Source organism: Ptiloglossa arizonensis, chromosome 11 (assembly GCF_051014685.1).
Source record: "Ptiloglossa arizonensis isolate GNS036 chromosome 11, iyPtiAriz1_principal, whole genome shotgun sequence".
Classification (NCBI taxonomy): Eukaryota; Metazoa; Arthropoda; class Insecta; order Hymenoptera; family Colletidae; genus Ptiloglossa; species Ptiloglossa arizonensis.
In genome coordinates, this window is record NC_135058.1 from 12,692,347 (window position 1) to 12,715,646 (window position 23,300).

A 23,300-nucleotide genomic window follows, 5' to 3' on the forward strand; every position below is an offset into this window, starting at 1 on the left:
TTAGTCTATTTCCTCGATATGGAGATCGGAAAATCGAACGTTCACCTTGTGCGGAAATTCTACGGTCTCCTTTATGGAACATACGCGCCGAACGCCTATAGGCGTTCACCGCCCGTTAGGTATCGATCGACTCGAAGAGCATAAACGTCCGTAGCGCTCAAACGGCGATTTATCGACATTCTCCGGATTGCGCAACATACTCTCAGAAATACCATTCAACGTCTCCGTACGCATTCTCTGATAAATGATACTCGGAAATCCAGTGACAACAGCGCGAGACGTTGCGCGCTAATAGAGGATACAGGAACTGTCGATTACACAAACACATGTTCTATGATTACGCGGGATGCCGTAACGCGAAACGACGATAATGCTCCGGCATCGAAATGACGGTAATCAAGAGAAAAGCCCGGGTCGCGTCGCTTATGATCGTTTCTACAGCGCCGCCCACGGTCGCTTCTATTTTATTTCGTAATCGACTTTTTTCGTAGGAGTGGTGCGCGGCGTTGCACCAGAACGTTTCTATGATGCACCGATTCGAATTGATAGTAGATTCAAAGGGGAACCCCGACCAGACGCTTGAACGCGTCCGGTCGATTTTAGGCGACTTTCCGCGCCACGTGGATCGTATATGCCCAGTGTTTTCGAGAATTATTTTTTTTCACTTCTTGAGAATTCTTGGGAAATTAAAAAAAAAAAGAGTATTGCAGATCCCCGGAAACGGTAGAATTTTCACAGGAAACCTTTTTTAATATTTTTTCCAATTTCAGTGTTATATAGGTACAAGTAAAATGTGTGCGTCTGATAGGAACAAGTAAATGTGTGCGTCAACCTATTACAAGGGGTGCTTTGCTTTCTCCCTTTACGTGAAAAATTAGTAACGTTTATTTATAAATTCTTAACGTTCCAGATTGTACCATTGAACACGTGTGCAAAGTCAAACAGGTGTCTTGGAGTTCGTTGTCTTCCCTCGTAATTTTATCGAGCTAGGAAATTAGATTCCAATCAGATATGCTTAGAAACCAGAACAAGTTCCAAAGAAACATATTTCTAGACGTATTGTTTTATTCGTAGAGTGAGTTTTAAACAGAGCGGTCATAGAGTTGTTGATCGAAATCTCGATCGACGAAAGCAATAAGGGCAATAACACGAATAAACATTCTTTAGCGAGTTTTGTATTGTGGTATTAATACTGCCAGTCACCTGGCCAGTAGTCGACAGCTAGCGTTCTTCGAGAGAATGTTTTGACAGTTCCTGTCGGTCCTTGCCAGGTAATACGATCGGCCATTAAAATTAGACATATTTGTTTTATACAGGGTGTTCAAATAATAATTATCATCTTCGATATTTTAGAAAGTACGAAAGTGGGATAATTCACGAAAGAAATTACACACGATGTCACTTTCTTTTTTTTTTTTTTTGTAATAGTAAAACGTTACATCTACGTACATTTTTCCCAATGGCGCTTGTTGAAACAAGTGCAATGACCTATGATGCAAAGTTATTCAAGGTCAGTGAAAGTAAGTTACGTCAAAGAATGTTTTACGACAAGATCAAAGAGTCGAGTAACGCGTTGCAATACAATCGTATTCTGTTACTCGACAGAAAATTCATTTTCTTAGTTCAAAATGAAGAAATATCAATTCCATTCGTTCGTGAAGTACTTTTCCCAAAAGTAATCTTTAAAACGATTGAAAAACTGAATTCGTTACTTGTTATACATACTTTACAATCGCTATTAATAAATTACCAAATCAGGTTCTTAACGAAATTGAAAATACTATTACATCTACCATGTATGTAATATGACTCGTGGGAGTAGAATATTTTATTTGGAAATTTATTTATTTCGCTAAATCTATTCGATTAAAAGATCGAATAAAGGAAAAATGAGTTTTTCGATGCATCGATTTCTCGCGTGCACGTCGTGTCGTGCGATTGTTTCGGATTGTGGAATTAGTTTCTGGCTCACGATAAATGTGAATGTAAACAAGAACGTCATCGTCTCGCACGGATATTGTCGACCACCACATCGATCCTCGGTGCTTCTTTGTCCTTCGCTGGTTGTCTCTTTTTACGTTCGAAGCGAGCGGCGAAACACAAAGAATGTTGTCCCGTTTCGATAAATATGTCTCCTCGGTCCCGAGACATGCACACTTAAAGCGGGAACGCTGCACTCTCCGCGTATGAAGTAACGTTAAAGAGAGCACGGTGTATCGTTTCTTAGATTTGCATCGTGTGAGTTACATAATAACGTGTCCTACTTAGGTCACGAGTATACTCCAATATTAAACACGCGTAACACGACAACACTGACTAAATAATTGTAGCCTGGTTCGTTTAACTCTTCGTTTTCAACTCCTTAATGGACAGATCCGACGTGCACCATCATTAAATCTTATTCACTTTCACCGACCACCTAGATATTTTAAAAGAAATCCCATTTTTTCATTCTCATCTACAAATGTGGGTATAGATAGCCTGCTCCAATTAATCATATACTATAACGATTAGTTCCTTTTTTTTCCCCCTCGATTCTGTGCATTCTTTCCGAAGTACTTCACACAGGATATTGCGTTCCGATATTACGACACGCTATAATATACATAATCTGTTATATACTTTTTTCCGTGTCGTACCAAATTCTTCTTGTACTTTTTACACGTTAATGGATTCAGACGCGGTAATTATCGGATAAATAAATAAACGTGCAATATTTTCTCAACCCGTGATACGAAGGTTACGTGCGATACATTAAAATAAATATATACAGGGTGGTCACTGAAAGATCGAAGGGTTTGAAAAATTCGTAATTTTCGAGAGGAGAAACGTTGCTCGAAATTTGTCAAAAAACTAGAAGAATAGTTTATCAGTAGCCATCCCGTAGAAGGAGATTGCTGGAGAATCGTTGCTTCCTTATTCCTCGAAGGAAACTAACGACGGCTGCTAAATCACCGGGGGAGTCATTTTTAAACGTTTCAAGAGAGATCCATCCACGAGAGCCGGGATTCACGTTGCATGAATCATCGTTTGATCGTTGACGTTGCTGCGAGTGTTGTCATCGCGAGGCCAGCACGCCCCGTCGCACGCGGATCGCTCCCGATTCGAATTAACGTTATTCAATGTCGCAGCTTTATTGAGTTGTTAGAGAAACGCGCCAGTTGCTTCTTCGATCGGGGAACCCGACCGTGAGTAATTCTCCGAGGCTGTGTTGGTAAGGTTGTCAGTTGCGTAAGAAGCAACAGTAAACTCTACACCATTTCTCGTATACCGATTCTCTCGCGACTGTGAGTATTCATGAGTTACGGGGAACTCCGATCGATCCTAACGGAACCACCGTCCAGAGACAAAGATCGCGCGAACCACCGTGAGAGATTCAAGTATTGAGATTCGTTTCAATTTCATTGGCGTAGAAACGTTTCCCGTTGAGTTGCATTCTCCGGTTCAGCGCACGGAGAGAGGGCGAGGCAGACCAATTCATAGGTTAAACGTTTCTAATTGGAAATGTTAACTATTGTTGCGGGCTAAACATAGTCACGGAACGGATTTCAGAGAAATCTTTGGATCACGAATCTTTCTGCGTCTCTTCGACACTGTCGACGATCGATTCGGTGGGTCAGTTCGCGCACAACGATGCATCATCGAACGAGAACACATGGATGCGTACCATTTACGTCACGCTTTATTTTCAAATCTTGTTGCGCAAGCTCAAGTGTATTATAGGATTTCGAAGAATTTTGGCGTAACAACGGAACGCAATTTCGAACGGATCGCCCAGTTTGCGAGGCGAGCAGTGTCCAAGTGCGATGGAGTCGACCGAGAATTAACGAGAGCCCGAATCTGGGTAATGGGGGAAGGTTCTGCAGAGGTGCGGCGATCAATTTGTGGAAGAATTCTACAACTTTTACGAGCGTCGATGTGTTCTCGAAATCGGAATGTTCGAGTCTACGACACCGAGAGAATGACGAAACAATGAAAAAATAAATTATGTAGGGAGGACCTGGGCAGGTGGAAGTCATGAGAAACGGATTATCTAGGAGACGACTCGCGAGAGTGTGACCATTGAGGATGAAATTCCAAAAATGATCACGCATTTTGTGTCTTCCGTGGACTTAATCGTGCAAAGTCTGCCACGATCCACGTTGACTCTATCCATAATAAGACTAACTGTTCTTCGGCTCTGAGATTGCTATATTATGTTCGAAGCTGTAAAAATAAGCCGGTATATTGTGAACTATCCAATCAAGTTGCGAGGATCGTTAGAACGGGGATAATCGCTGATGAACCACTTACGTCAATCTTGCTTGGACAGCAAGAAAAGAAGCTAGGATAATTTACAGTCTACGGACGCAAAAAGTATGAAAAAACATTCTACTAATATGGAACAAACACATTACACAATCATCAATGTTTAGATTAACCGTAACTACTTTTTTCACTTTTGCAATTTTTTACACCGGTTTCGACGAGTCGCTTCTGCGAAATAATTTTATTGTATATATTTGTAGAAAAGTGTCACTCTACATTTCTGAAGATTATTCAAATTTTATGATTTTTCGATCTTTTAAATTACCCTTGAGCCTATAAAACGACCCCAGAAATCTTCGAAAAGTACAAATAAATTCTCAAGTTTCTTTTTAACGATCTCCCCGATCGATGTTACAAAAAATTAACGTTTCTATAGTGCACGGAATGTGGCCATAATCTTCGAAGAATCGACGACAGGATTAAAAACGACCGGTTTTTAAGAATCATTGTTACACCGTAACTGCAACGAGGGGAAAGGTCAAATTCCATCGTAAACATGTCTATCCGCCCAGTTGGAAAAAGCACATAACCACCGATGTTGGCGCGAAATATTTAAAAATCGCAGCCGATGCACGCGCCGCGATAATAATTGTGACAATGTTCGTATCTCGATAAGTCATTGTATGCAGATCGAAGAACACGACCGGTATTCGTGGTTAAGTCGTAAATTACACATTCGAAGAGTATCGTGACCGTAATGGCGTGTATGAGCCGACGAGTAGGACGCGGAGTGACGAATGTATTGTCAACCGGACGAACCCAGGCGGTCGATGTTGAGTTTTTAAACGTCCACGATATCACACACACACACAATGTGTGTCCACGCTCGATTCTTTCCACGAGAAAGTTCGAATCGATTATTCACGGATCGGTCAAGAACCATGATTCATCATCGATCGGTTTGGCCATTAGTTTCCTGATTTCTTTTTTTTACACGATCCTTTTTGCCACCTCGTCCCGCCGATTCGAAGCGCCTTAACTCGCGATATTACGGTATAACAACGTTAAATGATTTATTATCGGGAACAAGCGTTCGACCAAATGTTGCAAGTCGGACAGTTATTGGTTGACTTCTAAGAGTACCGACATAAGGTCAACTCTTCGGTGCAGTTGCATCGTGAGCCACACAGTGGTCTCTAATTGGAGTTCGTTGATAATAAATTATTAGATCGCTGTACAAGTACTGTCCGTCGGTTTCTTATACGACACGGAGCAACAATCTTAACCCATCCGAGAGCTTTTTGCCACGAGTGTTGCCTGCACAGGGTGTTTCTCAATAAGCGAGAAGAGTGTAGGGGCCCAAGGTTGGGACTCCTCGAGCATTTGAATATTTCGCGCACTTATCGAGTACCTGGACATTCGTAATGTTTGAACTGTGTTTTTTTTTACTTTCGATTTAATATTCGAAATTAATTCGCAGCGGATACTTACGAAATAATTTCAATATCGAAGAATCTCAGCATTGATCCACGATACAATTAAAGAAACAATTAAAGAAACCATTGTCTCGGTTCTATTTACCATCTGACCACATTCGATAAATGTTACGAGATTTCGAATAAAAGAATCTAGGATATATAGACTCTACTCTGCAAAGTGTTTTAATAAATAGAAACCTTTGACGTTCGGAATAAAAATCGTTGAACGTTCGGCTGAAAATAGACGCGATCGTGTCTCTGCGCCATTTTTGCATCGTTCCCGGCACATCGATTTATTCCGATTCCCCGTAGCCGATCCCCTTTCGGTCTATGACGCAAATCGAGGCTGAATCTGTTCACCTTTCGTCTTCGATTCTCACTGAATCGTAACGCGCGGCCACGTTTCATAACGCGCTCCTCGGTGGAAAATAGATTTCGAGCGAAGTATGATTCCAATGCTTCGGCCCCGTTCGAGCGTTGCGTCAGATTTTGCAAATAGGAACAATAACGAAGCCGCCTGTTCGATCGCGAGCCACGACCTTTACTCCCTTCGACCGTTTAACGATGGATGAATTTCTCGCGTTCGGTGGATTACGACCGACCGACGTGTTATTAACATAACACATCGTTCGTTGGTGTGTGGCTCGTGAAAACGCGAATGATCACGATTGCTCTCGTTTTCCAGCGTGTGTTTCCGAGATCTCGATGTTTAATCCTCGAACGCCCAGATCGTGGCTTTTTAGAGATTATGGGAACCCAGGTTCACTTCGTTCGACACGTGTGCCTTTCACACTCGAAGCTTCACTGCTCGATACGCGAGGCTTTCGGAAGGTCCACCACTCTACTTTTGTATATTTTTTAATTTTACCTCTATTTTAACACTTTCGCCACGACCGAGCGACTGTAGTCGTATGGATGAATTTTCAGACTCCAATTTGACACGAATGCCTTTGACTAATATCGAATTATAGAGAAATATATTGTTGATATTTGCAGCACTCTGAATATCGAAATAAACACCAATCGGAGCCAACGTTGAAAGAAATTCGATAAGGCGACATTCGAGGAAGGATACACTAATAGAACATTATGTGCCAAGAATAGACACTTAACGTCAGAGTAAAAAAGGAACATTGATGGATCAGTGGTTTCTCTTTTCGATTTTAGTTTTTTTTCTCTCTCTCTTCAGTTTCGTTTAACTTGCTCGCCACGTCTCGTTTCGAATCTACCGAACTAATTATTCGTTGACACGACCAACAAACTAATTATAATACCAGTTATTCGGAGTTATTAGAACAAAGCTCACGTTCTGCACTCTGTTGCAACTTTCTCTATTACCTATTGTCCGTAAAACTGTCTTAACCCCTTCGGTGCTGAATACTTTTGAAGAATGCGTCGTGCGTGCGCAGAATGCTCTACGCGTCTCGTGGCGCGCCTCGACGCTGAATACATTTTTTACATATAAAAGCAACTGTTTCTAAACTTGACCGGTCTCTCCGCTAGACACGTGCTCCGTTTGCGTGTTTTGTTTTCTTTTTTTTTTCAGTCGTTTCGAAGGTCACTCTATCCTCAACGCGCGGCCCGATTATTTTTTCTTTCGCTCGAGGAGCATTTGTCCAAAATTAAATCATCGAGAAAAAACATTCTCGGAATTGTCGTATATTTGCCACGTGCTGTCGCTCCGAACACTCGTGTCGTCGATCAAATCCCATCGAATCGAATTGGAGCCGATTGGCTACACTGGCGCCATCTATGACTCGTAATTTTTATTCAGAATATATTCTACCTTGTCAAAAATCGTACACTTCTCATCTTTAATATTTTTTTCCATCTCCATAAATTTTCAAACATTGTACCTGTACAAGTATTTCCTTTGCAACTTTCAGGGTAGTTTTCACCCCTTGAACATCGATAAGAAAATTACCCGTGTACCAAGTTTCATAAGCTATCAATTCCTGCGAGTATACCATTAATAGTACCAAGTACACGATACACGTGAAAAAGCATCGTATGTAAAACTGAAACTTAAACGAATCGTGCTACGATCCTACTACTATGCACTTGTGCATAGGCGTCCGAACGCAACGTAGTACCTTCCACGTACTCGATAAACTATTACCCCAAGCGATAAACAATTTCACTCTTTGACCCCGGTACGGTCTACGTACTCCGAACTCGACAAAAAAAAAAAAAAAAAAAAAAATAGACCTATCCGAGTAGTAGAGCTAACTCGGTGAGACGTTCCTCGCGCATTTACCACGTTGAATCCAGCTAACCTCGGTCGGTGGAAACAAGCGGTGTTTTCTATCATCGATCGCGAGAGCCGTTAAGAATCTCTGATCCTTTGTTCGGACACCGCGGTTGCCCGATAACTCGCGCGATATCATCGATGGCGATATATCGTCGCCGAAGAGACTCGCCTACGTTTCCTGGCCGAAGCTTTATAGAACCGTGATCGGCTCACGGCGTTGTATGTGGTGAAGGGTGTGGAAACGGTTCCACGGGGGGCAAGTGGCTAGGCGTGGCTCATAGGAGAAATAAGAAAGGGACCAGTCGAGTACAGCACGGTCGTGGCCGTATCTGCTCGAAAGGCCTTACATTAGAGCCCGGCGTGCGCGACGCCACCGGAATGTTAACTTCCCATGCCGGGCTCTCGTGATCGACGCACGAAAAGAAAAGGCGAGTTTCGACCGGGGCCCTCTCAAGCTCGCGCACGCGGCAACCGAAGCCAACCGAAGCCAACCGAAGCCAAGCCAAGGCGAACGTGATCGAATCCCGGATTCGTGAGCGGCAAGGTCGTGATCCCTGGCCCGGAGTGCATCGACGCGTCTTCTTGAAATTCAATCGGCGAGATGCTCTTGAACGAAGACCACCACACCCCCCTCCTCAACTACTCATTGTTTCGTTTTTATTCGGGGCTGGCCGGAATACTGCGTCTGATTTCGACCGTTACCGGGGTTTATCGATTTTTTTGCCCGCTCGTCGCTGAACCGAGACAGAGGATCGAGCGTGGGAGCTTTGGGATAGTTTTCGAAGATTGTACACGGTCTGGGTTGGGCCTTGTCGTGGAACTCCAATGGTAGATATTGTTTCTGGGCACGCTTGTGTGCAGTTGCAACGTGGAGTTACCGTGATATTGTGTTTTCGGTAGGTTAATGTTTAAATACATTTCTCTGAATGTCTTCTATAGAGGACACTGAGGGTAAGTAGATCAAACTGTTGAATTTCGTGCGCGAACGCTGAGATCATCTCTATCAACGCGTTCTTATAAAATGTCTGTTCAGTTTCCATTGAATGGATTTGTCACAGCGGAGCAGCGAGGAATCGTACTCATTCTAAAAGGCTTATTATAGAACTTTGAATCGGATGTACAATTTATTACCAGCGTTCGATCTTTTAACATCAGCCTCGAAGTTTCGAGCCAAAGGCTCAACGAATACTCTTTGCAAAATAAGTGAACCGTTCGGGTTAATGTAATCACCGTATTCATGACTCGCGCCATGAATTACCGCCACGTAACTGTTTCCTAGGTATTTTCGCTACAAAGAACGCGAATACGAGAAATTGAATGACGAAACAGCGCCTGAATATTAATGTTTATTGCCCGTGGCTTAATGTGCATTACAATCTCGACGAGAATGCAGAACCGTTTTCAGTAACTTCGATGGAAACAAAATCGTTGAAAATATGTAATCGAAGAACGATTGGAAACGCGGTTGCGTATGCAAACACACAAGGGGTTGCCGATAGTTTGAACGAAGCTCTCCGCGATGAAATAAAAAGAATTTACGTTCCACGTAAATAATATACTTCGCGTCGTTGACTTTACCGCAAGTTTTATTCCTCTGAATTTTTTTAATATTCTTTCTAGAAAGAGAAAAGAGAAAAGAAAAACTCAACGACACGCAGTACCGAGAACGATCGTAACAAGGACCAAAAAAACGTGAAGTAATATTTCTCGAGCCTGGAGTCACTAATTAGGACCTCTTGGCTCATCGTTGGAGAAGTTTGCGTTATGAGAATATGGTAAATTCTCAACATATTCAGCGGAGTTACGTTCCGTGAAAGTGTTGCAAATACGGAAAGAAATGGGCACATGGAAAGGGAAGGTTACGTATCGGTGCATTTTTAGGTGTGCCAAAATATTTTCCATTGCAATAAAACGTCGTGATTATCCGGACACCGATTACTCTCAAATGGGCTAAGGATGAACCGATTAATTACCAATTACGCGATCCAGGTTGTTTCCCAGCTTGTCCGGGTGATTGGCGTTCTACGACATGTTCGGTATAAGTGTACACGTAATTATCTCTGGAACTATCGAAGGTACAAAAAAGTTGTTCGATTCGAAGGTGGATATACGTGTCACGTTGGACTTTAAATTTTCAAACCGTTAAACCCCCTGAACACGGTTCAGGCTCGATCGCCATTAAATGAGACATTAACGTCTCCACGAGTGACAGTCTTACAAGGAATTCACGATTAAACGTAAATTTTTACGAGTCTCTCATTGATTATTAAACCGCGTTACACTTTCAGGGAACGTACACGTTTTCCAAGTTTGCGTTCAATTTATAATTAAGAATCGAAATCATTTTCACGAAAGACCTTTTTATAGTAGAATATTGTAGGTTGTCGCGAAATCCCATACAAACGCGAAATTGAAAAACATTAATTGGCGAATTAAGTGAAAATGTTTGAGAACATTATTAAAAGGGTTCTCAAGAACCGGATAATGAACCAGCGGATTGTATTTCTTGTAATTTGCGATAATATTAATTTTTTACAATTTCTCACCGATCGATATAAGCCAATGATTGTATTCCGTAAATTATTTAAACGGAACGAACCGGACGATTGATACAAATATTCATTCCCCCGGATACAAGACCCTCCGTTTCGATCGGAGCAGTTCGATACCCAACGATTCTAAATCTACCAACGATAAAAAAAATTTTCCAATACTTTTCTTCTCTCACAGTTACGATAAAACGCAAAACAAGCGATAAATTCATCTTTCCAGGCTGTTCATTCTCGTAATTACCGATTCGTTCGTAACGATGGCTTCTGAGAAGTTGTAGCGTTCTTATCCGACGAGAAATCATCGGATCGAACTACACGAAGCAACCCAATACATCGTTTTCGAATTTGTTGCCACGTGTCGAACAATTTCTCGCAGTCGATATTTTCCGTTCTCGTGGCGCTAGTTGATATTACGGCGCGTTTTTTTTTTTCGGTTCACCAACGTGGAAAGCGGCCACAAATGCCTGTAACCGTGAATAGGCAAATTCCGCGAATACGGCACGCGCGAACATTACCGGTATCGTTGTAACAATTAAGGATACACGTTTGCCAATAATCGCGATCGGTCTTTTTTTTCTCTCTCTTTCTCTCTTTATTTTACAACGCTTCGAACGCAACGTATGACGTGCATCCGACATACCGATCCGTCGTTTTTCTCACGCGGTATAGAATTCGTATAAATTTAATTATTTATGGCTGAAAACAAAGCGGTTTGCCTTTTACGAGATACAAGCTTTCGATACACGCCGATGGATGACTGTCGTGTTTAGCGTGAAATATCGGCTGGAGATTACTTTAGGAAGTATAACGTCATGCGCGGAGACTCAACGAGCGGGCTCCTAGAAATGCGTTTCAGAACTGCTTGTGAGCAACGCTCGATTCTATTAAAGAATAATAATAATAGTAATATGGTTCATTGAAAAACGACACGGTGCGAAACTTTGACTTTCGAGTTTTTAAAAAATTTGAAAACAATTGGCCGGTAGAAGAATGATCGATACATTATACTTCACTCTCGCTCGAACAAATGTACTTTTCGTCACATTGATTGTTATTCGCATACGTAAATTCTTCTCTCGTCGACCTTGAACTTTATCGCGTTAAATTTCCAACTGCTAGAATTCCTTATTGTAACAATTTTCGGTTTAGATTATCCATAGAAGAACTTTGGATCTCAGTAGCGTAAACGTAAGTTCTACCAAGATTCTATACACATTCGTCAACGAGAAGAGCATCTGTACTATTATCACAAATACTCGAATTTCGTAAATTTACCAAATTATACACTTCCAACCGACTTACCCCGCGTATTTCGTAAATTTACGAAATTGTACACTTCCAAACCGATTTACCCCGCGAATTCGTCCCGAACGTTTCGCGGATCGAAATGGAAAGTCGCTTTTCGAGCAGGCGTGCGCGTAATTCGTTGAAAAAAAAATGGAGCCGGGCCGTTCGAGCGAAGAATAAGAGCACGAGTTGGATCGTCGACATCAGCGTGCGAGGCACAACCACGGAAAATACCGAACAGAAGGGAGTCGGCTTCGAGTCTGGAAGAAATCACGGGCGAAAGCGAGCGACCGATGTACCCCGGTAATATGCAACGACGAGCAATGACACTTTCGCTGGGCAAACTCGTCGTATCCCCTGTAGAAGGTCATTGCACGTGTAAGAATACAGACAAAAGCGCCTGGGGAATTCTTAACGAGGAACGGAACAAGAACGGTCGCGTTTAACTCGAATTTCTAATTCCGCGAGCGAAAGGGAAAATCGGTCGCAGGAAAGTTCCGACAACAATGTCGATGAATCGCAAGCAGCGTTCTCCCGGGCACAACGACGGTGCGTGTGTGTGTATGTGTATGTGTATGTGTGTCTTTAACGCAAATTGGAGTTATTGAATCGCGTCAGATCGATAGATAACGCTCGTCGATTTACGTCAACGATTAAATCGCGCGGAAGCGGAATTGCATCCCAATTGGAGGGATCCGTAGTATCGATTCTTTTTAAATTTGTACAACCGAAAAATCGTACCTACGAAACACGTAACGCAATTCGTTTCACCGTACACAGTGTTCGCTGCTTTACATAAGAATCTACGAATTTGCATTAACACGTCCCGACGAATACCATAACGCTGTTTTCGTAAATTCTTGTTTACGCGTGACCCGTTCCTTTTTTTTTTCGTTCCTTTTTAATACGCGCGCACACGCACGCGTATCGAAGTCGCGTTCTTAAATCTCCGTTTTTTTACGAGCTGCATTTCGATTCGGTTGTTCATCGTGGGTTTCGTTGGAGATTTATTTACCACGATCGGGGACATTCCACGCGTCGCGTAAAAATCTTCGGTTAGGATTTACGAGCTGAAGAAAGAACTAACGGATCGAAAGAGAGACAATCGGTCTCGTTGCGCGTGTGTACCCGCGGCCGGATTGTCATTGGGCCGCGATACGTCGTCGTGGCGACGTTCTATTGTTACCGACTCGATTAGAACCAAGTTAAATGGATTGGTTCTAATTGCGTACTAACGAACCATAAATTTCGTACTTACCGTTCAACTAACGACAATCATCTTTAAGAGAGCTATACTTGCGCAATTACCGCGCGAGAGATTTCGCGTACCGACGCGTTCGTACGTAGCCATCTCGCCAGAACGAGGAAGATTTCGATCGAACTGGCCTGAAAAGAAAAAGAAACGAAACAAAAAAAAGAAAGAAAGAGAAAAATCCTCGAACGCGTTTCCGCGTATTCGGGCGACGTACTGAAATTTCGTGTCGATTTCACTCTCGGGTTCATGAATAAAATGCATTTCCGAAAGTGCACGACGCCTCGAATCGAAGAGAAGTTAAAACGCGCCCAATCGACCAGCGATCGGAACGAAAGGTAAAATTTCGTCGAAAGGAGAGTCAAAAAGCAGCTCTAGAACGATCGTAGGAGAATTCATCCGACATCGATTACTCGATGGGATTAAATTTTCTTCGTTGTAAGTTCTATGTAGAAAGATACGGCTAACGGTACACGTACGAGTATCCACGTTCTATTTAGATTCACGAAGAAACAACAAAAACGAAAGTCAATCGGTTCGAAGGAGAAAGTAGGGTAATAATATTAAATTTATCGCGAAGATAAATAGCAAATATTTCGTATCGTTGATTTTTAAACGCGTGTAAGTAAACTGGCACAAAAACGTGCACCGTTGATAGTTGTCATCGGTTCTCCCGTTTTTTTTTTGTTTTTTTTTTTTGCTACGATATTAAATAAATATACCGTTCCATCCGCGAGACACATCGTTGACTTTTAAAATTCGATACTTTATTTTCGAAACTGAACAACTTTCGGCGTTGTTAGTTTTTTGCACGTTCAAACACGATGAAGACATTTAAGTGTTTACGGTTTTAAACGTCTCGTTCCGTATAATCGACCCAGACACGAAATATTATACAATTAACGCGAATAACGAATAATAAGATAAATAATACGACGGATAAAACTTCGCTCGAATAATATTTGAATGATAATTCGGTCGAAACTTAGCTGGAATAACACTCGACTCTGCTATGCCGGCGTTGAAATCACCGAGACTAGGGAAAGCAGCAAGTTCATCGATAGATAGTTCGTGTAAGTCTAATTGGATTACTATCGGTCTGGAGAAACCGCATCGACAGTGCTATTAAATCGAACAAACACGAAGAAATAGAAGAGTGGAATATATATATATATATATTTCGGTTTCTCGACCGTTTACAGAAAATTTCATTCGATACGACACCGTTAAAAGTAACGTATACGTCTCGCACGACATTAAAACGTCTAGTTAAATCGCTGCTCATATTTACGGGTAATTCCGTACTTGGAATTGATATTGAATTATTGTTCGCGATACAGTCAACGACACGATCCAAAACTCGATTCAATTTTTTCCACCGCCCACGTTATCTGACACGTTGGAGTCGAGAATTAAATTACATTCGAAGATACTTTCGGTTAAAAAAAAGTGCATATATTTTCCATTTCCAGAGCCACAGACACACAAAAGCGAAAGAAAAGAATATAAAAGACGATTTTTATTCTCGACGAATTCACCGTTCTCGATAAAACACTCGTGTTTCTCTCCAAATTTTTACGCTTCGGACCGCTCGGCGAATACGCTTCGGACGTTTCGAGAGGGGCGCGGTTAAAGGCCGTGACATCGCGCGTAAAGTACAGAACCTTCTCTCTCTCTCGCCGTGATCTTGAAATTAATCAATTCGGCCCGGTTCTCAAGATGCACGCGATAGCGAGACGAGCCGCGTTCTCGCTTTTGCGCAAAATTGCGGGAAAATACGTTGCTTTTGTGGCGGCGCGAATCCAGCGACAATGGCCGGCACCCGTGACCGTGGGGAAAGAATATTCGAACAACCGCGTTGATCGTGATTTCAACCTCGCGAAACTTTTATGAATCTCTCCCGTAGGTACCAGTTGAAAATTTCGCATCGTCGGAACTATTATCTTATTGTTGCAGCGGCAGCTGGCGAGCCGAGTTATTATTCTCGAACCGAAGGTTGCCTTAACGAGTGAATTGTAACGTTAACGAAGAAGGATCGGGTGGTGGTTTCTCATGGTATTATAGCCGAGAAAATTTCTGTCGGTTTCCTCTCTATTATTTAAACGAACGAAGAAAATCCGGAAACGACGGTATTATTCTCCGTAGAAAATTAGTTCCCATTTTTTTTTTTCTTTCTTTCTTTCTTTCTTGCGGCCAGCACCGCGCGAACAGCCACATCCGCGTCAGAGGCCAATTAACCGTAGTTAGAGAAGTCCGATATCGATCTTAATAACGTCGAGTCGTTGACTGGAATGTGTGGTTCGCCAGTGTTTCGTCTATCGATTAGTGCACGGTAAATCTCTAAACGCTAATGCGACAGAGATACGTTAACGTTTCCTAGTTCCGTATGGATGTTTATTATTGTTCAATTAGCGTACAGTAGATTCGTCGATACTCGACGTTACGCGCGATATTTACCGTTAAAAAATTTAATGATAAAATAAAATCGGTAGATTATTATTTTGTTTCTTCATGATGTAGATTTTCACATATAGCGAAACTTTGTTATTTGTCCAACGTTACATGCGTGAAAACTTAAATAGTAAAATAAAATCGGTAGATTATTACTTTCTATTTTTATTCCATAGGTTTTCACAGATAGCGAAACTTTGTTATTTGCCGATACGGATGACTCGACAGTTTTTAGGAAAGTAACTTCCGATCATGATTCCAGATGGAAACTTGCCGCCGGCATAATAGTGAATGTCATGTAATAAGATTTACCCGGAATGACAGCCCTGTAATGTTGCTTGACTCGTCGTTAAACTCGATTGACAATTTCAATGTTCAATCACACTTTCTACATCGTTTCTGGAGAAGGCTTGGACTTTCTATAAAGATCCACGATAGATTCCACTTAAGATAGATATGCACATAGAATGTTATGCATTTCTCTGGTTCTTCCTCGTCCGAAGTTGTAATTTTATCAAAAGATACACAACAGATTCTAAGAACACACTTAGAATGTTATACATTTCTCAAGTCCTTCCTCGTCCGAGGTTGTAGTACTTGTTGATCATTTTACAACGATTGCGATAAAATCTATACAGTGCGTTATAAAATTACGCGTGTGTACATCTTACTTAAACCATGGATCTATTTTTACGTTTCTCTTCAGCCTACTATTAACTATTGTTCCCTGGGTTAATTTTCATCAAAAAATAAACGTATGAAAGTGCAAGTGACCGAAATAAAATTTCACCAAAGAATGATCGATTAAGTGTCCACCGATGAAACGATTCTCACCGATTTCGTAACACTTCGGACGAGTCGCACTAACTCGGAAACAAATAACTGTCGTTCGCTGTTTACACATCTTGACCTCTGTTTGACTCCAACACTACTCGTTACCGGTATTACATAAGTTGCACCAGGGTTTCGAAAGTTCCACTTTCTGCACAGGTGGATCGATACTTGCGTCGAATTAAATTGGATCATGGCACTCTCGAAGCAGGTTTTACAAGCAACGACTAATACCGTAGTATAGCTCGCTAATTTTTGCCTAGACAACTTTTCTTATTACCGTTTAATTGGGATTGTTTTGTTAACGTTGGAATAAAGTTGTCGTTACTCCAACAAACGAGGCGCATCGGATCTAACGTTGGCGGATTAAGGGCCGATAAAGTTTCCCGGTAATCGCCTTGAACAAACTTTCTCGTTCTCGATCCGGTAGGAGCTAACCGCCATTCCATTTTACGACTTAAGTGCTTTCCCGTTTACCGTAATTATTCGTAAAATCGCTCGACGGTTTCTCGTCCTCGTCGTCCGGGTCCGTTCGTTGAAAACGAACAAGAAGAAGATCGAGAAACTATTTCGCCTGTCGCTGCCACGGCGTCTGAAGATCGGTAGCCCAGAAGGCCGTGACCATCGTCGACCTTGACGTACGCAGCACTGGGAACCTCATCTGTGACTCACGCGCTAAACGTTCGAAATAAACATGCATCCTCACCTGTGCTCGCTCATGGGAATGATATCGAATCGATACCCTCCACCCCGTGAATTACAATTCGGTACCGAACAGTATCGAATTTATACAGTTCCTCGCTGGAAATATCCAGCCAACCCGTACCAGTAACATATTTTACAGATTCGATCGATTTCCAAGCTGGAATTACCAATTCTGATTCACTTTCGTGTACAATTTTAATCAACACGATTCAATTTATATTACTTTGGTGTAATTAAATTGAAATAAATAAATATCGAGTATTCGATACTTTGAAACCTGCCAAAATTTCCTATTAACAGGTTTGTTGGATTGTATTACCTACAATACGCTGTGGCATAAGAATCATTTTGTATTATTCTATACCCATCTTTGCGTTGTTTCTCTTGTCCGTTTCTTGTTTCGTTACGGTGCGGTAAAGACAGACGTCGTATAAAAATAAAGAGAAAACTATAGGTGTTAAACGTATGCGAGGGTCTCTCACGAGAATCGTCGCGTCACACGTACACGTCACGTGGAAGCAAACGTGTTAAGTAGTTTGCTATCGAATTGCACGAGTACACCAACAACGTTGGAACGTGTCACTACCGGTCGCTACCGGTGGTTCTTGTCGATGAAACGCGATCTTTTCACGGGGACCGTACTAACTCTCCCAGGACGTCCTCAGCCGCTGACTCAGGACGTTCCTGGGAAAAACGTGAATGAACGATCGCGCCTTAAAAATAATACGATCTCGTCGGTCCGCGGCGCGGCTAGTTCAGGACGTGCGTCACGGTGGCGAACCGTCACTGTGTACGACGGTGTCGTCAGAGACCGAGAATACGGACACTCGACCCGGAAAATAGCGAAAAAAAAATCCATCGCGTCGGAAAGGTAACCAACGAACCGCCTACCGTCTCCAAAACGATGCAATCGATGATTAAGTAGGGAAAATGAATCATATACGTTATACGTTCATCGTTTAAAAAATGTATTACGCGGAGAGGAGTTAGCAACTCCTAAAATAGCGAAAAATCTCATTGCGACAGGAAGGCAAGTAGTGGACTGCCTACAATGTCTAAAACGATGCAATCGATGATTAAGTAGGAAAAATGAATCGTATAGTTATACGATTCATCGTTTAAAAAATGTATTACGCAGAGGGAAGATAGATCAGAAAATACCGAAAAAATCTAAGATAGTTAACGAACTGGTTACCCTTTACAAAATAATACAATCGACGACTAAATAGAAAGAATTAATTGTACAGTTGCTTATTTTTTGCTCAGTTTTATTACGTAGAGCGTAGGTAATCATTTCTGCCTTCTTAGTATTTTAGAGCAATAAGAATTACTGATTTATTATCAGAAAAACAATTTTGAACATTGTCCGTGATTCTTGTTGCTTTAAAATATTAACAAGGAAAGACCGATTACCTTGTAACGGTAGTTAATCCTTTCACGGCGAAGTAAAATGACGAGGAACGGTTTAATAAATGTTTTCGTTTTCTTTCGTGTCCTGAATTGCTCTCGTTCGCGATAAGAATTTATCTCGTGCGAAACGATCGAGAATCGATGCCATGCTGATTTCAAAGTAGACTAGCCGTCTACTTTGGACATTAAATAAATCTAAAAAAACTGAATTATTCAACGATTTCTAAAGTAGGAAATATTCGTCGAACATAAACGTTATTTTAACGCTTCCTTGAATATCTACCAAATTTTTCGATCTATTTCTTCACGGGCAAATAAACAGAGATTTACCGCTATCTAATAGCAGACCGTATCTCGGTTAGTGTATCCATCCTATCGAAAGTTTATACGCAATAAAAACGATTCCTACATTTAACTTGCAATTAATTTAGTTACAATGATTTTTCTCGCGATACGGTAACCCGATAGACAACATTTTTATTTATTTTACAGAGATCTCGTTCACAATTGGGTGTCTGCTAATGATTGGGTCGAACCACTTGTAACCGTAGGACCCAGACTATACGAACCCAGTAATCGATATCGCTCGACGTGAGAAAAAACTTGGGAATCTGGTGGTCGATTCGCCAACAGCCACCGGATGTGGTTCATTTGCCCAAATATAGCCGCACGATAAAGCAGAGATCGTTAATGATGCATCGCGATCCATGAATAGAATCGATCCGAATCGAGAGAAATATTCAACCGGCTGACTCCTAATTCGGCAGAACGTACAGGATGATATACGAGATGCTCGAGGGATCGGGAAGATACGTTAAATTGTGTGGAAAAAAAAAAAGAAAAAAACTTTCGAAAAACATTGATTTCAAAATCGACCAGTCACTCGAGTGTAAATACGTCTCGTTCCAGTATTTCGAGTGACTTGTACAAATTGAAAATAATTCGAACGGGTGTCTGCTATTTCGACAGGATGTGCAGGATGTTGCGTAAGACGTTGATAAATTTCGAAGCGTGCATGGTAATTCGTCGAGACGAGCAAAAACAAAGGCAAAAAAAAAAAATGTCAGGTGAACACAAGTTTCCAAGATGTACCATACTCGCGAGCGTCGTGTTTCGTTTCGATATTGCGAGTGACTTTTAAACGAATAAAAAAAAACAAAAAGTCCGACCGGTTGTCGCCTATTTCGGCAAGATATGCAGTACGTCGAAGACGTAGGAGCGTACTCGTTAAAATTAGTAAAAAATTATCGGATAAATGTAGCCCCGAAGATCAATCTAACTCGAGTAATATGCAATTTTTTGTCCCGCGATTGCAAGTGACTCGTTCCTATTCGTCGTGCATTACGTAAAAGCAAAAGTACCGATAATGTTACCGCGTAATAAAATAATCATTACACGATTAACAATATTTTCTGTACTTGCCGATATTTCCCGATCGTGTCAGAATTTCTCTGACAAATCGAGCAAATTATTTCCCCGTATCGATCGGCGTTTTATAATCTTCGCAAGAGCGAAAAATCACGGAGCTGTTTCAAAAGTTCTCGTTAGAGTCTCTTGCAAAAAGTTCAAGCGTGGATTTCCGACGAAGAACAGATAGGACAAGGAGATCCACTCGCACGGTGTCCTTAGTCTCTAGAATCCTGTATTCCTTCAATTGTCTGGAATTTTTCATCGGAGAATACGCGACACGCGCATTCACCTGACGATAAACCACGGTTACAGAGTGTATATTGGAAAATTTAAAAAAAAAAAGTAATACCGACCACTTTTGTCGAAAATATAAAATTCTTCTCCGAAAATATCGAAGTCCGTACGTAAAAATGTACGAAGTCCGTACGTAAAAATGTACGAAGACAATCCCCGTAAAAATGTAGAAAATTTCCTCGTGGACAATTTTCAACGCCTCGGTCTGCGAACAACACCGGGCATAAAGTATTAAAAATACTTGCGGAGTGTTTCGCGAGATTCGAAACCGGCGCGACAAAATGGGAACAGGACGGATAAATTTCCGTTCTTCTCGGGCGCGGAATTGTCCTGGTAGGATCGTAACGATGGTTATCAACGGTGACGAAGAAAATTTCGTGAACGCAGACACGACAAGTGGGCCAAACTTCCGCGCACGTCCGTGTTTATTGCACGTGACCGGCATCGCGAAACCATTTTTTTTTTTCCTTTCTGCGCGCTCTTTTATGCGAGCACGGATATTTACGTGCCGGGCGATAAAGTTCCTTCTGCCACCACGGTATGCGCACGAAAATTTCGGCGATCTGTCAACGCGATGAAAATACGTGCCTTTCGTTGCACTTTATTCCCGATTACGAGATAACATTTTTGCGAAGATTTTCACAACCACCTGGTGTCTTCGATACGACACAGAGATTGAATTCGAACGGTCGAGAATTGAATGAAAATATCGACGCGACTGGTACGCGCAATCAGAGCGATTTAAAAAAAAAAACAATGATCGCGAACCTTCTTCGAAATGTTCCCCGGAAACAGCTCGAATACGTAAGACCGTCCAGGTGACGAGAGAGCGAACTTTCTTCGAAGACTCTCGAAAGATCGAAACAAAGAACAAAGAGTAACGACAGTGTATCGATTTTTCACTGTTCGATCATTGCCAACTTGTTACATTTACTGTATATTATACTCAACGCTTATACTCGATCCATCATCACCGAGTGAACCGACGTCCGTTGAAAATACTTTCGAAGGTGTAGAAACCTTTTCCTAAAAACAGGACACTCGTTTTCGAAGCGTCAGAAACGTGTCGACACGTTCGTTCGTCTTGGGCTTCACCCTTTCTCTCGAAAAAAAAGAAGCAAATGCTAACGATAATAATAAGAAAAACACGCGACAATTATTAACTCGAATCAGCAACCACGTCAATTAACATGCGACTCGCTCGACTAGGGTTCGCGCGAGGTGATTCTTGAGTGGCAGGATTGTTTCACGGGAGCGACGTTTCTGTTTCCGTGCTCATTATCGGGTTTCGAACCCGGCACGCAGACACGATCGGTTGTCAGCCGTCCAATGAGACTACCCGTCGACGACCGTTCAACGATTTTACGGTCCTGAGATCGATTGAGACATTCGACGACAATGTACGAAACAACCACGCTCGCGCGCGGCTAACTAGTCGCTTTACGTAAATGGAGCGTTGAGAAAAAGGGGAATGTGTCAAGTATGCGGCGGGATAACGACGTTACAACCGACGAATCGCCGGTAAAAATCTTCCAGAAACGATGAACGAGGCGTGGGTAACGTCGAGGCTGGCGCACGCGAGCAACGAAGACCTGTCGCGAATACCTTTTTCATATAGTCACCGTCGATCGGTAAAAAGCAGGTTTTTCCATAAACATTTCCGTCCTGGTGTTACATCAGTTGCATTCCCAACGAAATAACTGAAATACGCGCGTGTATTCGCACTCTGTGCGCGAATTGTATAATTTCCACCGATCGCGAACACCGAGTGCGATCTTCTCTCTAATGTGGACGAATTTTAATTATTATGGTATTCGTGTCCCGTTCGCGATGGCCGATAGCTTTGAAAATAGTGACGACAATCTCGTATTTGTTACGTTCGTGGATTGGTTCGTGACGAGGAACGGTCCGAGCCATCGGTTGTCTTTAACCGAGGGTCGGTCGAGAATTTGTTTTCGGAATTAGTTTAGGGAATTCTTGAGAGGTTTGCGATACTTTCGTGTTGATAAACGAAGCAGCTAGGAAGACAATTTTCTCTCGGTTCGGGTCTATCGGGCTGTACCAATTTCAATTTTTCTTTTACGGAGAACTCTATGAAAGAGTCTCACTCGCGATTCTCGTTAAGATTGAAGGAGTACGGTAATTTTCTAAAGGTAGACGAGTTGCCTGGGTCCGAAAATGGAACGAAATTCATCGATTCGATCCATCACGGTCATTTTCTAAAGGCAGATGAGTTTTGTCTAACTCCGAAAGAGACGAAACTTACGGAACGAAATCAGTTAACGTATCTTCTCGCGGGATCGTTACACACAGAGCTTTCTAAATCCGGCAATTCGCGAAACAAAATCGTTCTGCCACGCCTATTGCTCGAAACGGTTGAATCTAATCCGTGTATTAATGACTCAATCTTCAACCGCGCGTTGAAGTACTAAAAACCATATAAGTACGAGGCCATTAAATTAAATTACCCCGAATGAGATATTAGTGGCTTTCACGGGCCAGTATATACTTCATTTGTCGTTGGATGGCGGGCGTTTCTCGAATATTAAGCTCAGCTAGGAAAGGGTTGCGACTAGTCTGGACAGCTCGATCGACAGAGACATAAATTTATGATTGGAAACAAAATTATAAGATCAGTACGGACGAAATGTGTAATGGCAATGTCTGTATTTGATTACACATAAAAAGGTTCATCATATTTCTGACATCTTATGAAACTGTTTTTGCCATAGTCCGGGCATTTCCACTCGGTGCGTTATTCCTGACCATATCGAAAGGTGATTTAACCTGTTCGTTTTTATTTCTTTCAATAAGGGGTCAGTTGTTCCGTTTTCCTCCTCGGGTTTCCATTTTTACCTTGGACGCAATTATATCGATATTATTTCGGGATTTTTGACAATTCGAAATTTGGGTCGAGAGGTAATATATGAAACTTTTATAATAGATTTGTATTTTCGGTACGATAGAAATTTACCTCCAGTTCCTGTACTCGTAACTTCGAGTGTCCGACCATAAGAGGAAACAACCCCTTAGGGTTCGACCAGGAATTCGAGCAACGTTCGATCAGTTGTCCCTATCGAATATATGTATCCATAGTTTCCTGACGTGTAAATATAAATATTTTCTCAACC

At 41.9% G+C, this 23,300-nt stretch overlaps 1 protein-coding gene across 1 annotated transcript in view; it reads right to left on the bottom strand.

Moving 5' to 3' along the window:
* Naa15-16 (N-alpha-acetyltransferase 15/16) overlaps positions 1-23,300 on the bottom strand; it is a 63,512-nt gene that overhangs the window by 9,966 nt on the left and 30,246 nt on the right. The gene's annotated exons all lie outside the window — the stretch shown is intronic.